We start from the raw sequence: 17,435 nt of genomic DNA, 5'->3' as shown, positions 1-17,435 counted from the left end.
ATTGCAAATGCCCACTGGTTCCGGCTAATGAACATACGGAGCTACTGATTCGGGATGCTTTCGTGGCAGGTATGCTTTTGTCCCAAATTCGCCAGCGATTGCTGGAAAGAGACTCACTAGGCCTCAAGGAGGCACGGGCCCTCGCTGCCTCGTTTGATGTGGCATCGCAGAACGCCCGTGCCTACGCCCCCGACTGCGCGGCAGCCCCTTGGGCACCATGGACCCCCGCCGCGACCGAACCCCCAGCACCCCCCGCTCCCCCGCAGGCCCGTGCTGCCAGAGCGCCAGATCACCCGGGTGGGCCCCGCTGCTACTTTTGTGGGCAAGCGAAACACCCCTGACTGCGCTGCCCGGCCCACTCAGCCCTCTGTAAAGTGTGCGGCATAAAGGCGCACTTTGTAGCAGTGTGCCAGGCCCGGGGGGTCGCCGCAATCTCCGGGGGAGAACCAGGACCCCAATCTCAACCCCCCCAACGATCCATGTGCGGCCACCGGGCGCCGCCATTTGGGTCCCAGACTCCATGCGGCAGGGATGGGCGCCGACATTTTGTGCTCCTCCGGCCACGTGCGATCAATGGGCTGCGCTATCTTGTCTAACCCCGACCGTGTGCGACCCGTGGACACCGCCATCTTGGCTGACAGCTAAGGACCCCGGGATGGACGGCCCCACGGGGCCTGAGAAAAACGCCCCGATGCAGCAACAGCGACTGGCTTCGGTGACCTTGGACCAGTCGCGGCCCCGAACGCTCCAAACGGCAACAACGACGGTATTTATAAACGGGTACGAGACGCCCTGCCTGACCGACTCTGGGAGCACGGAGAGTTTTATACATCCCGATACGGTAAAACGCTGTTCTCTTCCGATCCACCCGAGTAATCAAAAGATTTTCCTGGCAGCAGGATCCCATTCTGTAGAGATCAAAGGATTCTGCATCGCGAACCTCACGGTGCAGGGGAGGGAGTACAAGAACTATCGGCTTTACGTCCTTCCCCACTCTGCGCTGCCACACTCCTGGGGTTGGATTTCCAGTGCAACCTCCAGAGTTTAACGTTTCAATTCGGTGGCCCTATACCCCCACTCACTGTCTGCGGCCTCGCGACCCTCAAGGTCAACCCGCCTTCCCTGTTTGCGAACCTCACCCCGGATTGCAAACCCGTCACCAGTAGGAGCAGACGGTACAACGGCTAGGACCGAACCTTTATCTGGTCAGAGGTCCAACGGCTGCTGAGGCAAGGCATAATCCAGGCCAGCAATAGTCCCTGGAGAGCTCAGGTGGTAGTTGTAAAGACCGGGGAGAAGCAGAGGATGGTCATAGACTATAGTCAAACCATCAATAGGTACACGCAGCTGGATGCGTACCCTCTCCCCCGCATATCCGACATGGTCAATCGGATTGCACAGTACAAAGTCTTTTCCACGGTGGACCTTAAATCCACCTATCACCAGCTCCCCATCCACCCGACCGACTGCAAATACACTGCTTTTGAAGCAGATGGGCGGCTCTATCACTTTTTAAGGGTTCCATTCGGCGTCACTAATGGGGTCTCGGTCTTCCAACGGGAGATGGACCGAATGGTTGACCGGTACGGTTTGCGGTCCACGTTTCCATATCTCGATAACGTCACCATCTGCGGCCACGACCAGCAGGACCACGACGCCACCCTCCGAAAATTCCTCCAAACCGCAAACGCCCTGAATCTTACATACAACAGGGAGAAATGCGTGTTTAGCACCGACCGTCTAGCCATCCTCGGTTACGTACTGCGAAATGGAGTTATAGGCCCAGAGCCGTAATGCATGCGCCCCCTTATGGCGTTCCCCATCCCCCACTGCTCCAAGGCCCTGAAACGTTGCCTGGGCTTTTTCTCTTATTACGCCCAGTGGGTCCCCAACTACGCGGACAAAGCCCGTTCGCTAATTCAGTCCACTGTCTTTCCCCTGTCAACAGAGGTCCGCCAGGCCTTCAGCCGCATCAAAGCGGATATCGCAAAGGCCACGATGCACGCCATCGACGAGTCCCTCCCTTCCAAGTCACGAGCGACCTGTCCAACGTAGCTCTGGTGGCCACCCTTAACCAAGCGGGCAGACCCGTGGCCTTTTTTTCACGCACCCTCCACGCCTCAGAAATCCGCCACTCCTCAGTGGAAAAGGAGGCCCAGGCCACAGTGGAAGCTGTGCGACATTGGAGGCATTACCTGGCCGGCGGGAGATTCACTCTCCTCACTGACCAACGGTGGGTTGCCTGCATGTTCGATAATGCACAGCAGGGCAAGATCAAGAACGACAAGATCTTGCGGTGGAGGATCGAACTCTCCACCTACAACTATGAGATCTTGTATCGTCCCGGGAAGCTAAACGAGCCTCCTGATGCCCTATCCCGCGGCACATGTGCCAACGCACAAGTGGACCGTCTCTGAACCCCCTGCCACCTGGGGGTCACTCGGTTCTATCACTTCGTGAAGACCTGCAACCTGCCCTACTCCATCGAGCAGGTCAGAACAGCCATCAGGGACTGCTAAATCTGTGTAAAATGCAAGCCGCACTTCTACAGGCCAGATAAAGTGCACCTGATAAAGGCTTCCCGTCCTTTTGAACGCCTCAGTCGGGACTTCAAAGGCCCCCTCCCCTCCACTGACCGCAACACGTACTTCCTGAACGTGGTTGACGATACTCCCGTTTACCATTCGCCATCCCCTGCCCCAACATGACCGCGGCCACGGACATTAAAGCCCTCTGCACCATCTTTACACTGTTCGGTTTCCCCGCCTACATACATAGCGATAGGGGGTCCTCCTTCATGAGCGACAAACTGCGTCAATTCCTGCTCAGCAAGGGCATTGCCTCGAGCAGGACGACCAGTCACAACCCCAGGGGTAACGGACAGGTAGAGAGGGAGAACGGAACGGTCTGGAAGACTGTCCTGCTGGCCCGACCTGTCCAGAAATCTCCCAGTCCCCCGCTGGCAGGAAGTCCTCCCGGACGCCCTTCATTCTATCCGGTCGCTGCTGTGTACCACAACAAATCAAACACCTCACGAACGCCTCCTTGTCTTCCCTAGGAAGTCCTCCTCCGGAACGTCACTCCCGACCTGGCTGGCAGCCTCGGGACCCATCCTGCTCCTAAAACATGTGCGGGTACACAAATCGGACCCGTTGGTCGAGAGGGTTCACCTCCTCCACGCGAACCCTCAGTATGCCTACGTGGCGTACCCCGACGGCCGACAGGACACGGTCTCTCTGTGGGGCCTGGTGCCCGCCGGATCTACACACACCCCCCCAACACCAATCACCCCCTCCCTCCCACCGGCGTGCCCCACAGCCGCCCTCTTCCTGGATGAATCGGTCCTTCCCCCGGCCCCGCCTGGGGGTAGTGAAGCAGGAAGAGACATCGCTACGCTCCCAGAGACGACGGTGCCCGAGCCAGCGCCTGCATCACCGCCGGGGCTGGGACGATTGGGGAGAACGACAAGGGCATCCATTCGACTCATCGAATCATTATAACAAAGCAAGAAATGCCTCTGTAAATAATTTGGTTGCCCAGTAAAAGCGGCATTGTAAATAGTACTAGTAGTTTGATATTGGAGCATAGCAACTGTGTTAGTGGCATCCCAGGTACCGACTCTGTAAACCCCTACCACCATACGGCCCACTACCCCCGCCGGGTTCTTTTTCACAAGGGGTGAATGTGGTGGTATGCATTAGGGGTATTACGGTACCCTGTGATGCTGAGAGGCTATTGGTGGATAGACGCCGGGTCCCGATTGGATCAGCCTCCTACTGGCTCCACCCAGTAAGGCGGAGTATAAGAGCCCGGGTTCTCCCAGCAGCCGCATTCTGTAACTGTGCTGCTGGGGAACAAGTCTGCGTAATAAAGCCATCGATTGACTCCTTCGCATCTCGTCTCGTGAGTGATTGATTGTGCTACATTGTGGAAAGTTAATGAAGATCTTGAATCAGGAGCAGATATATTTGTGAAACTAATTATGTGTAGCTCTGTGATGGTTCAGTGTAAAATGCATTGCCCCATTTTGGAAGAAGGACCAACAACCATTATGCTGAGCAAATTGATCTCATCTCGTGCAGCAATAGGGGTGCAACAAATAATCGGTATGGCCGTTGGCTTGAGATAATGAAAATCAGCTGGGGCTCCACCTAAATCTCAATCCATTGAGTCCTCTTGCAAAGTAATTGTTGAGAGAATTGACTTCTCCAGAGCACATCCTTGATTGGTTCCGGAACCATGACAAAATATAGTTCTAAATTCTTTTTTAAAAATATAAATTTAGAGTACCCAATTATTTTTTTCCAATTAAGGGATAATTTAGCATGGCCAATCCACCTACCCCTGCACATCTTTGGGTTGTGGGGGTGAAACCCACGCAGACACAGGGAATATTTCTAAATTCTTCATGTTGCACTTCCTTGACTAACCACAGGTGTCAGTGTTGACACAATAGAATGTGCACAAATTCTCAAAGTATAGGTTCAGCAGCTTTTCTTTCTGAAATGAAATGAAAATTGCTTATTGTCACAAGTAGGCTTCAAATGAAGTTACTGTGAAAAGCCCCTAGTCGCCACATTCCGGCACCTGTTCGGGGAGGCTGGGACAGGAATTGAACCGTGATGGCCTGCATTGGCCTGCTTTCAAAGCCAGCGATTTAGCCCTGTGCTAAACCAGCCCCTTTAATTACCAACCTCTGACAGCAGAATCACATGTGTCATAATTAATTAATCCCATTCCAGTTACAAAAAAGGTTAATCTCCAAGTACTCCTGCACAGGCTTTAAAGTCTGGAAATATTGCAGCCATTAGCTGAGATAGTGAGGGCATGTCACCAGAATGCCTGATAATAATCTTTATTGTCACAAGTAGGCTTACATTAACACTGCAATGAAGTTACTGTGAAAAGCCCCTAGTCGTCACATTCCGGCGCCTGTTCAGGTACACAGAGGGAGAATTCAGAATGTCCAAATTACCTAACAGCACGTCTTTAGGGACTTGTGGGAGGAAACCGGAGCACCCGGAGGAAACCCACGCAGACACGAGAAGATCGTGCAGACTCCACACAGACAGTGACACAAGCTGGGAATCGAACCTAGGACTCTGGCGCTGTGAAGCAACAGTGCTACCCACTGTGCTGCCCATGATTGAACACTGCCTAAACAGATGCCTACTTAGAGCTACACCAAGAAGCCTGTTCATAAAGGTCCCATAGGAAATGTTTCAAAGGCAATCACAAAATCTCCATGAAGGTCTGCTCTATTAACATCAACACACTGGAGGTAGATTGTCCAATCATGACCAAAATGGCCACTCAACATCAAAAATGGTGTCAAGACCTTCCAAAGAACAAGAGCAGTCACTGAGAGCGATCGGCGAGAGAGATAGAAAAAGCGGGTGGAGGCTTGAGCCAACAATCCGCCTCCACCTCGACCAGTCAACAACCGATGTCCTCAGTGTGAGAGACCTTGGGCCTTATTAAGATAGAGCTCATATGCCAACACGGACAACTCACTCCCACCCAACCAGTTGCAAGAAAGAATCATCTTCGGCACAAGGGATTGTTCATAGCCAATATTGCAGTGATCCCGTCAAAGATTTTGTCAGTGAGGATACAATGAGGGTGCTCATCAGGTGCTGTCCGTGCCTACACCCAAAGGAGCTAAAATTATTCATTAATATGAGTTCCTGCCATTGGAATATTTACACATTGCACCTAATGTTTACTTATGATGGATTGGAAGAGTATTGAGGTCACAGCAGCAGGATTTGCAATGGAAGGAAAACTGCTGCAGCATTCAAGAGAGCACAGCTTTTTGTTGGGTGGTGTTAGTGGGTAGTGGTTATGAGGGGGCGGGGTGGGGAGAGTGAAAGAAAACATTTCTGGAAATAAATAATAATAATCCTTATTAGTATCACAAGTAGGCTTACATTAACACTGCAATGAAGTTACTGTGAAAATCCCCTAGTCGCTGTTTGGAGTTTGCACATTCTCCCCGTGTTTGCGTGGTTTTCGCCCCCACAACCCAAAAGGTGGAAATTGCCCCTTAATTGGAAAGAATGAATTGGGCACTCTAAATTTATTTTTTTTAAATGTAAAAAACTTTGTTGATAAAGGTCTTACCACCACTGGGATGCACTTGGAATGCTTTTTCTTATAATTCAAACCAGGTTGTTGGAACCTCCTAGAATTCAATTTCCAAAAAGGGTTGGTTTTAGCTGAGGGAAATGGTTGAAGTTGGAGTGTTAATTTAGTGATACATTTAATGAAAGCCATACAAAATGCACACTGCTTCTTTGAATGTTGCAAAAACATACACAAACTAAAGCCCTGAAATCCCAAGTATTTTGATTATAAATCCTTTAATTAAATCTCATTTTGAAGTAATCAGTTGTATTTTGTCTCAGCAAATATTACCTCACAAATCATTGATAAATTCCTGATTTATTTTGGTTTTTTTCTCATATTTTTAAGTATTAAAAAATAATCAAATTATAATAGCTACTTCTCGTATTGCCTTTCTTGGGAGATTTGTCTGCAGAAAACTACCATCGGCACAGAGGAGGGATTGAGGTTTGCAAACATAATGGGATCCTTTGACGGCGTAATATACATGGTGGATGGAGGAAATGCATTGGTGCTAACATACATGGATTTTCAGAAAGCATATGGGATTGAATGTCAGTAACTGTGACGTGATGTATTTTGGTTAAAACAAAATAGCCGTAATTATATTCTGAATGGAAGCAGGCTCTGTGCTGTAGAGGAGCAGAAAGATTGGGGGTGGCATAAGTTCACAGCACACAAAAGGCAGCACCTCCGGTTGATAAGGGTGAAATAAAGTTAATGGAATATTAGGTTTTAGCACGAAGGGTATAAGTAAATAAAAGCCAAGAGTTGGATGACTGCGTGCAGTTTTGGGCTCATCAAGGTGTTGAGAACAACAATAGCCCCATATTTTTCAGGTTACTTAGCTTTAACAGGAATATTGAAGCCTTTGAGAGAGTGCAACAGAGATTCACTATTTGTATAAATCACTCTTTATGTCAAAAATTGCATCCTATTTCATTGGAACAGTGCAGATTATCTGTTAAAGTCTTTAAGATTGGGGCAGTGAAAATAGAACAAGATAATTTAAGTAGCTGCAGTGTTTAGAAAAAGAGATCGTAGATAGGATTAAATGTAAGAGATTTTGAATAGAGGGCAGAAGAAACCTCTTCACATGGAGAGAATAATAATAATAATCTTTATTATTGTCACAAGTGGGCTTACATTAATACTGCAACAACGTTACTGTGAAAATCCCCTCGTCACCACATTCCGGCGCCTGTTCGGGTACACTGAGGGAGAATTCAGAATGTCCAAATTACCTAACAAGCACACCTTTCGGGACTTGTGGGAGGAAACCGGAGCACCCAGAGGAAACCCACGCAGACACTGGGAGAACATGCAGACTCTGCACAGACAGTGACCCAAGCCGGGAATTGAACCTGGGACCCTGGCATTGTTAAGCAACAGTGCTAACCACAATGCTACTGTACAATTGTGAGTCTGTGGAATTTACTTCTTGGATTTGTGGTTGAGCAAGAAACTGTGACAACATCTAGATTAGACTGGATAGGTGAATGGAGGAATAGGACTGAAGGGATATGGGGGTAGTGTTGGTAAACATGGAGGATGAATGCAAGCCATACTATTGGAAAAATGTGAAGATACTTGCGAGCGCACAGAGGATATTTACCAGAATACTTCCAGGGATGTAGGTTTTAGTTATAAGTTTAGGTTGGGGGTGGGGTTGCAGGCTATGTGTAATAACGTGACAGAGGCTTCACATGTCTCAGGTGTAACATGTTTTAATTGTGAACATTCAAAACCCTAACTGGTCCTAACTAATGCAGGTAGCCCCCTCCCCTCAGTGCCTACTCAGTGATCCTCAATCTTCTTAAGCCTCCATGCTCGGGCAGCATGTGGCGCAGTGGTTAGCCCTGGGACTGATGCGCTGAGGCCCCGGGTTCGAATCACGGCCCTGGGTCACCGTCCATGTGGAGTTTGCACATTCTCCACATGTCTGTTTGGGTGTCACCCCCACAAGCTAAAGATGTGCAGGTTAGGTGGATTGGCCACGCTAAATTGCCCCTTAATTGGAAAAAAAAATAATTGGGTACTCTAAATTAAAAAAAAAAAATCCTCCATGCTTTGCTGCTACGTCTAGGGGTGTCCCCAGGATGCACATCGGAGGTGGAGGCAGCTGGTGCTTTACGCGGCCTGCGGCCTTTAATGCCCCTGGCAGGTATCTTCTGGAGGCTCTGAGGCCAGAGGCCCAGGCCGCCTTACCGGTGACAGTCACATCGCTGTACCATCCTGTTCTGCCTGCTGACCTCCAGACATGTCTTTGTCAGGAGGGGGGGAATGCCATTGTCTCCCTGTTGGAAGGCTTTGTGTCGGCCTTCAGCACTTCCTCCACCCAGACGGTGCCCATAGGGCTCTGGAGGTCTTCATTGGATGGAGGGGCAGCTGGAGTGAGTTCCAGAGGCCCCTATGTCATCCCGCCCTGGCGGTCCTGGCACCCCCCCATTGTCTGTGCCAAGGTGTCGATGCCCTCAGCTATGCTCCTCTGTGACAGTGCCACGCTCTGGAGTGCCTCGGCAATGTCCACACACGACCGGGACATGCTCCACAGCACCAGGGAAAGATCCACCTGCATTAGGGACACATCCCACAGCAGCTGGGACATGCTGTTGAAGTGCTCACCCATGGCCATCACTGACTAAGCCACATCTTGGACATCACCACTCATGGCGCAGATGTCGTACTCCAGGCTTTCTACAGCGGTCGCCACCCCAAGAGTGTTGGCCTCAGTGCCACGCATTTCCGGCATCATCTTCTGTGTCCATAGCCTTTGGGACACCTCCAATCGGTTCTGCACCCACTGGAGTATTGCTGACATCCCCTCCTGAATCTCACATCTGTATCAGCTCCGGGATAAACATGTCCAGAGGCTGAACATCTGGCTGGAACCCAGCTGGGTCCAGTATTGTGCTGCAGGGCAGGGGGTGGGGGGGGTGGGAGGGGGGGGGGGTTGCGCTGCCAGCTGCTGACTCGTTGGAGGTAGGGGGGGGTAGATCTGGGGGTGCCATGCGGGACCAGAGCAAGGGCACCAATGTCAACTCACCCATTCGGCCCGGTGGTGGCTGTTGAGCTTCTTTCTGCACTGGACTGAGGATCTCCGTGTGAAATTGCCTGAACTGATGGCCGCTGCCTCCCAGACGGCAGTGGCGGTCCTGTGGCTGAGCCTCCAACCCCCTCAGGGGAACAGGGTGTCCTGTCTCGACTCTACGGCACCAGCAGCTTGGCCAGGTTGGGATCTCCAAAACATGGAGCAGGTCTCTGTGGTGCCATGGCTGTGTGCTGTCTGGAGTGTGTTGTGAGAGAGTGGTTTATGCGCTGCTCCCCATTGTTAACAGGAAGCTGCTGATCGCGGTCCAGGTGAATCATCTGCTAGAAGTGCCATTTCTGCCATGAGGCCCATGGGGTATCATTTCCGGCACTAATTGACGTGAGATACTGGTCGCAGTCTTGCCAATTCCGCCGTTGGGACGCACCCGGCAAGTCGCACTCTCTACCACACTTAGTGCTTCTCCTGTTAGATCGTGCCCGTAATCACTGATCTCATGTAGGCATATTTTGAACAGTGGCAACTAGATAGCCATGAGAAGCTTGTTCTCCCTAGACAGGGTCATTAAGGCGGATAGAACCACTCTAGTACTACCCTGACTGAGGTTGAGAAATTCAGAATTACAAAGCGATTAAACGTGGAAGCTTTCTGTACTCTCACTGGCACACAGGACAGGGTATAATGGGAACAATGACAGTATGGCCCACCAGCTGGTGAAGTAGTGGAGAAGACCTGTCAGTTCTGTGGGGGAGGACAGCAGCAAGGTGGCGCAGTGATTAGCACAGCTGCCTCACAGCGCCGAGGTCCCAGGTTCGATCCCGGCTCTGGGTCACTGTCCATGTGGAGTTTGCACATTCTCACCGTGTTTGCGTGGGTTTCGCCCCCACAACCCAAAGATGTGCAGGGTTGATGGGTTTCATAGATTATCATAGATTATCATAGAATTTACAGTGCAGAAGGAGGCCATTCGGCCCATCGAGTCTGCACCGGCTCTTGGAAAGAGCACCCTATCCAAGGTCAACACCTCCACCCTATCCCCATAACCCAGTAACCCCACACAACACTAAGGGCAATTTTGGACACTAACGGCAATTTATCATGGCCAATCCACCTAACCTGCACATCTTTGGACTGTGGGAGGAAACCGGAGCACCCGGAGGAAACCCACGCACACACGGGGAGGATGTGCAGACTCCGCACAGACAGTGACCCAAGCCGGAATCAAATCTGGGACCCTGGAGCTGTGAAGCAATTGTGCTATCCACAATGCTACCGTGCTGCCCACACTAAATTGCTCCTTAATTAGAATAAATGAATTGGGTTCTCTAAATTTAAAAAAAAGTTCTGTGGGGGAGGCCTGACATATTAAGTTCCTGTCAGGGACTTAACTGGCCAAGGATTGGGGACTATGGAGCAGCCACGAGCTGGCAGCCAATCAGAGGCCCGTATCCTCTCTTTGCTATCAGTATGAGTGGGATTGGTGGCAGCAGTTGGCAACGTATCCACCAATAGCCCAGGATCAATAAGGCACCCCAGGTCAAAGGTGAGTGAGGGCAGAATGGGACGCGTGAGAAGGGGTTTGCGGGAGAGGGGGTGCAGGAGGGTCAAAGTGGCTTTCAGCGGCCGCCTCCTTCCCCGATACTGACTCCCTCCATTGGGCACAGAGTGCCTTTGAAAGAGTAACCTCATCAGAAGGCCGCAAGCAAACCTGTCAGGTCAGATGGCCTTCTGGAGGCACAGATAAACCGTGCCACTTATGCTTTCTCCCTGAACTGAGGTTAAATTCTGGTGGGCTCAAGAATAATTGGTGTCAGTTGCCACTTATGAACATCGCTGACAATCCACTACGAGCAGCTGGGTTTCCCCAATGAAGCCATTCCTGCAATATTCAATTGTTCAGTGACTGTTTCTGTTGACTGTTCTCTGTGCTGTTAATCAACCTAGGTGCGGTTACAAGGAAACAGAACTTCATTGCCTCATCCTCTGTGTAAGTCAAAGCTTCACAAACTCACATTATTCTTCCTCACACTCCCCTTTGGTGCCACATACAGCAACCGCACCCATGCCACAAATCTCAGCCCAAACCTATACCTTCCCAAAACCTCGAACAAGTACCGCCACTCCACCCGGTCAAATGCCTTCTCCGCGTCCATGAACACCACCAACTCCGGTACCAGTGCCCCCAACGGATTCATCACTACATTCAACAGCCGTCTTATATCACTCGCGAGCTGTCTGCCCTTCACGAAGCCTGTTTGATCTTCTGCAACCACCCCCGGGACAGCTGTGTTATTTGTGTGAGTACAGAATGTAGGGCAAATTAGCATCATAGATAGCCAGTTGTATTTTTTTGCCTATTTAATTATAATTACTGCTAATAATAAAAGGTTACTTGTGTTTAAACTTTACAAACCTGGTGACTGTAGTCAGTCAACTTCAACCAAAGCCCTGGATATTGATATAAAATCTAATTTCACCTTTGTTACGACTCCGGGTCAAGTGGGGCTGGAATTGACCATGCACTAGCCCAGGGTGTTGTACCAAGAATCAGTGACAGACAGTGCACTTCAGAAAGTAAGCCAGTACTTAAAAACTGAGTGACCTCATGAAATAGGGGAAAGAGTGGTCCCATGCTGTAGAATACTCAATAAACTCACTTTGTTTGATGACAACTGTATCACATGTGGAACTTGAGCAGTTTTCCCAAAAGCGCAGGAACAGAAGAACACAGACTTAGGGAAAGAAGGAGGCCATTTAGCTCCTCAAACATATTCCACCATTCAATAAGATCATGGTTGATATGGCTGTGGTCTCAACTCTACTTTCCTGTCTGACCCACCATAACCCTTGTCTCCCTTGTCTATCAAAAATCTATCTAACTCAGCCTTGATTAAATTTAATGACCCTGCCTCTATGCTTTCGGTGACGAGAATTTGACTGACTAACAATTGTCTGTCTTAAAAGGAAATCTCTTTTTCTTAAATTATGTCCTCTCGTTCTACTTTCCCCTACAAGAGGAAATATCCAACCTAGCAAGATCAATAACATCACCTCTCATTCTTCTAAACTCCAATTGGTATAGCAATAACTCCTGTTTCTTGTCCATGAAGGATGTTGTTCGATGAAACAGCAATCCCATGAAGCAGTCTGGTGACCAGCAATAGATTTTCACATTGTGGAGATCATTAAAAACGGCACAGGGGCGACACGTGGCACAGTGGTTAGCACTGGGACTACGGTGCTGAGGACCCGGGTTCGAATCCCGGCCCTGGGTCACTGCCCGTGTGGAGTTTGCACAGTCTCCCTGTGTCTGCGTGGGTTTCACCCTCACAACCCAAAGATGTGCAGGTTAGGTGGATTGGCCACGCTAAATTCTCCTTTAATTGGAAAAAAAATAATTGGGTACTCTAAAGTGAAAAAAAAAAGAAACGGCATAGCTTGCACTCAATTAAAAATCTCTCAAACCATATCCCACACCTCTATAACCAACCCCATGGCCAACAAAACCCTGGTAAAAACTCTCAGTAGATATTTTTGGAGAGGGGCAAGCAGCCCTTAGAAATGAACATTTTTGCTTGTTGCTCATTGTCTACATAGCAAATGTCTGGAAATTCCTACAACAAATTCCATAACCACCACTTCGGTCATTGACATTATTGACAACCTGTTCACAAAAAGGGGTTTACTGCAGACTACCACTGCAGACAATGGACGACAGTTTGTTTCCAGTCTGTTCAGAGTTCCATCAAGCTATGGAATTCACCACCATCTGACATTGCAATACAACCAGCAATCGAATGGTGGCATCAAATTATTCAACAGAATGAAAAGGGCAGTCTGAGAGCGAGCAAGTCAGAGGGGAAAACATATGAACAATGTATTCATCTCCTACTTCACACATAATCCACCCCACACTCTCTGAAGCGAAAGACTTTTGATTGGCGCAGACTTTGCATGCCACTGACCACTCATAATGGGCTGCATTACACCCAACCCAGTCCCAACTATCCCACCTGCTTGCTATTATTTCTTTCAAATGATACAGATATCCACTGAGCCATTAAAAATGCTCTTAAACATTAGGCCCTTTCAGTGCTGTTTAAAAGCCCATATTTAAACATTCCACACTGCTCTTGTTCTATTAAACAATTGTAGCATCATTCCCCTATCGAAAACAATTGCCGAGGTTACCTTCCATGAATGTACTGGCACGGGAACTTGGATTAACCTTCATATGATAGCCGATTGCTATCAGTAAGTGCAGCCTCTATCACAATCATCATCAGCCCTCATCTGCTGGTATTTGCCCTCATCTATTCAGTAGTTTACCTGACTAGACTCAGAAGAATTCAGCTGAATTTCTTCACTCAAATTGAAAACTGCTAACATTCAGAATGGCGCAAGAAGTGCGAAGAAAGTACTCCACTGGATCGAACACCAGGTAAACTCTGCTAAATAACAATCTCTTTAGCAGCAGAAACTTTCAGAGTACAAAACCATTCCCGATATCAGTCAACAAGCAGAATTCTCCTGCCAGAGGTGAATTGCAACTGATTTGCGCTCCGGATCAGGATGCAATTCACAGGGCAGCACGGTGGCGCAGTGGGTTAGCCCTGCTGCCTCACGGTGCCCAGGTTCGATCCCGGCTCTGGGTCACTGTCCCTGTGGAGTTTGCACATTCTCCCCGTGTTTGCATGGGTCTCACACCCACAACCCAAAGATGTGCAGGGTAGGTGGATTGGCCACGCTAAATTGCCCCTTAATTGGAAAAAATTAATTGGGTACTCTAAATTTATTTAAAAAAAGGAGCAATTCATTGTCCTTCGCCTTGGAAATGCTTCGCGTTACAAATCAGCCCCCAATCCCCGGATTTTCTGGGTCATTCTCTTCCCCCCAACACAGGGGTGAAATGCCCTATCCCCCGAGACCACTAAATAGGGGCCCCTCACAGAGACCCCCTAAGTAGGGAAATCCCCTACAGAGACCCCATAAATAGGGAGACACCTCACAGAAATCCCCTAAATAGGGAGACCTCCCAAGGCCCCTGTCAGAAAGCCTCCCAGAAAAGGGGCCCTGAGTGGAAACTAGAGAGCAGTCCAGACAAAGGCAGTGAAAATAATCACTGCTTTAAGACTCACCTGGGCAATACACCTGCTGGCTTCTTGACGGAGGTCTCTTTTCTGGGGGGGCCTTCCCGATAGGGGTCTCTTTTCTGGGGGTCTGAGGTGTCTATTTAGGGGGTTTCTGTGGGGGGGGGGGGTCTACCTCTATTGTGGTCTCTGGAAGGAGTCTCTTTATTTTGGGGTACTCTGGGAATTCTAGCTCTTTAGGGGTCTCTTTATAGAGGGTGTTCTGGGGGGGTGCCGTGGGGAGGTGACTGGTGGGGGTGGGGTAGGCAGGTCTTGCATTGTGGGGAGAGGGAGGATGCCCCTTGGATGGACTTTGGGGGCAACTCCTTTAAGGAGTTACAGCCTTGGCGCCTGGCAAGGCCCCCACCACGTGAGTGCGATGCTGGGAAATACTTGTAGTGATTCTCACCCACATGATTCCCGGCCCAGAGTACTGGAAAATCATGCGGGCTAACAGAATATGGTACCCCACCCACTAAGTTCTTAATGACCCATTTGCATCCTCCCTTTGGTGCGCGGGCATGAACTTCGATCTCGCCGCCAACGGCGGGGCCGCAACATTGGAAACGGATCACAAGCAGGTGCCAATCCAGTTTTTTCCCCCGACACCTGATTTTCCACCTCATTGGGAACTCCGCTACTGGCGGCGAGTGGTGGAGAATTCCGGCCAACGTATTAACAGCCTTTAAAACTATTTGGCTACTGAATCACAAAATTACGGTTCAGAAGGAGGCCATTCAGCTCATCGTGTCTGCATCATATATTAATAGATCTGTTATATAGCAAATGGACCAATGGTTGCTTTTGTTTCAACTCAGGACTAAGCCTATTCAATGGGCCCAATTAACGTCCAAAAAAGAGTCCTGTTTTGCGCGCATATGGAGGAGTGTGTCTCGGCGCCTGCAGCCCTGAGAACGACCCCGCTATCAAACAGGACTCTGTTTTTTTTTGCCTCGGTCGGGAATTCCCTGCCAAGGCCGCACTTACCTCACTTCCTGCACTGACGAACTCAGCTCTTCAGCGCAGGAAGAGATTGGGGCGCCATTTTTAAAAGCCGGCCCTTCTTGGACTCTCCACCATAGCCTCCAGACCCCCCCAAGGCCCCCAACTTACCTCTTAGGGGGTCCTCGCGCCCCCCTCACCCACTTCTTAAGGGCACCCCGGGCACGGGCAACCTGGAACCCAGGTACCTTGGCACTTCAAGCCTAGTACCCTGGCAGTGCCACATGGGCACCCTTGCAGTGCCACAGTGGCACGGTCAGGGAACCAGATGCCAGTGCCAAGGTGCCAGGCTGGCAGTACCAAGGTGCCTGGGTAGCAGCGAGAGTGCCAGGATACTAACCTGTCCACAGCCCGACCACCCAGGAGCCTCTAATGGCCTGGAAGACCCCCAGATGCCATTACGCCTAGTCCACATTTGTGTGGACCAGCTAAACGGCGCCATGGCGAGGTCTCCCAGACGAGGCCGTTCGTTCTCAGGTCTCAGGAGATCGGACAGCGACATATTTAAATAAGCCAAATGGCTCACTTCAATGTGATCATCTGGATCTCGCCCAGCGAGGGCGAGATACAGATCACGACATGTCGCTATCTGAGTCTCACAAACCTTGCGAGAATTCTCTCGTGAAATTTAACAGCCTTGTCACATCACCGAGTCTGGCCGTTCGATTGCGTCCATTCCATCCTTACTGAATATCTGCCAAAAGTCCAAAGTCTAATTATTACTTTCAATAATAACAGGCATGGTATAATGATGGAAGGCTGACTTCAAACCTAACATTAGTTTAGTTAATACATGCAGTTAGGTTGTTGGAGAAGCAGGTTGTAATTTATGGTGCTTTTGTAGTAGGATTCATGACCCGTGTAATACAGGGGAGATTTGCAATGGATTTATCTTCTGCTACTCATAAGCTAAGAGGGCTTGGTGCTGCTGACAGAAAATACCCAAGGCTTCTACCAAGATCAACAGGCACAGCTTCATAAGTAAAAGGAGTTATTTCCAGATACTTTGACTTGTGCTAGTATGGGATTTAACATTCATTATGTTTTAAAGGGCCAAAGAAAATTATTTTTTATTTCACTGCAGCATTCTTCAGCCAAGAAGATCATCAGAAGGTTTTTTGCCATGGCTATGTTAATGGTACTGCTAAAGCATTCATAAAACACTTACCCTCTAATTATTCTCCCCTTCCCTCGCCCTGCGAAAACAGTTGCTGTTTTAGGCACTGCATGTAGGAAATTGTGGGTGCTCCCATATCTTCCTGTACAGTGGAACTTGTCGACTAAGAACTGTCTATGGAAACAAAAGGAGAGTCACGCTAAATGGGTACCATAGTAGATCAACATGAGCATGTGTAAACATTTTCTTGTGCCATAAATAAAATAATCCATTGAGTTTTGATCACAGATTTAGAAATGTATGCTACATCATTTTGCTGCCCACAAAAATCTGTTTCAAAATATTGTGAGTTCTCCATACAGGTCAAAAGTCCTCAAAAAGCAGGGTGTATGCAGCCAAATGCACTTCATTGAGTCTGTCATTATTCAGTGCATTGTGCCTGTTTCCAGACTGACTACACACCGTGGTTCTTTTCTCTTTATTTGCCTTCATCTGCACAATGTTCCATTAAAGGTTTGATGATTTAACAAATGGAATCTCACACAAAAAGTACTGGCAAATCTTTGGCTTGACCATGCCATGCAACTTGAAGTTTATGAGTTAAAAGTCAAACATTCTTAAATACCTAAACAACTGTCGCATTGTACTGACCTAACTTAAAACATAGGAGTCCAGGGGCAGCACGGCGGTGCAGTGGTTAGCACAGCTGCCTCACGGTGCCGAGGTCCCAGGTTCGATCCTGACTCTGGGTCACTGTCCGTGTGGAGTTTGCACATTCTCCCCTTGTTTGTGTGGGTTTCGCACCCACAACCCAAAGATGTGCAGAGTAGGTGGATTGGCCACACTAAATTACCCCCTTAATTGGAAAAAAAGAATTGGGTACTCTAAATTTATTTAAAAAAACATAGGAGTCCACCCTTCTTCGAACAGGGTGGAACTGGGATATAATAATAATATTTATTGTCACAAGTAGGCTGACATTAACACTGCAATGAATTTACTGTGAAAAGCC

Source organism: Scyliorhinus torazame, chromosome 7 (genome assembly GCF_047496885.1).
Source record: "Scyliorhinus torazame isolate Kashiwa2021f chromosome 7, sScyTor2.1, whole genome shotgun sequence".
Classification (NCBI taxonomy): Eukaryota; Metazoa; Chordata; class Chondrichthyes; order Carcharhiniformes; family Scyliorhinidae; genus Scyliorhinus; species Scyliorhinus torazame.
Note: the sequence above shows the minus strand (reverse complement) of the source record.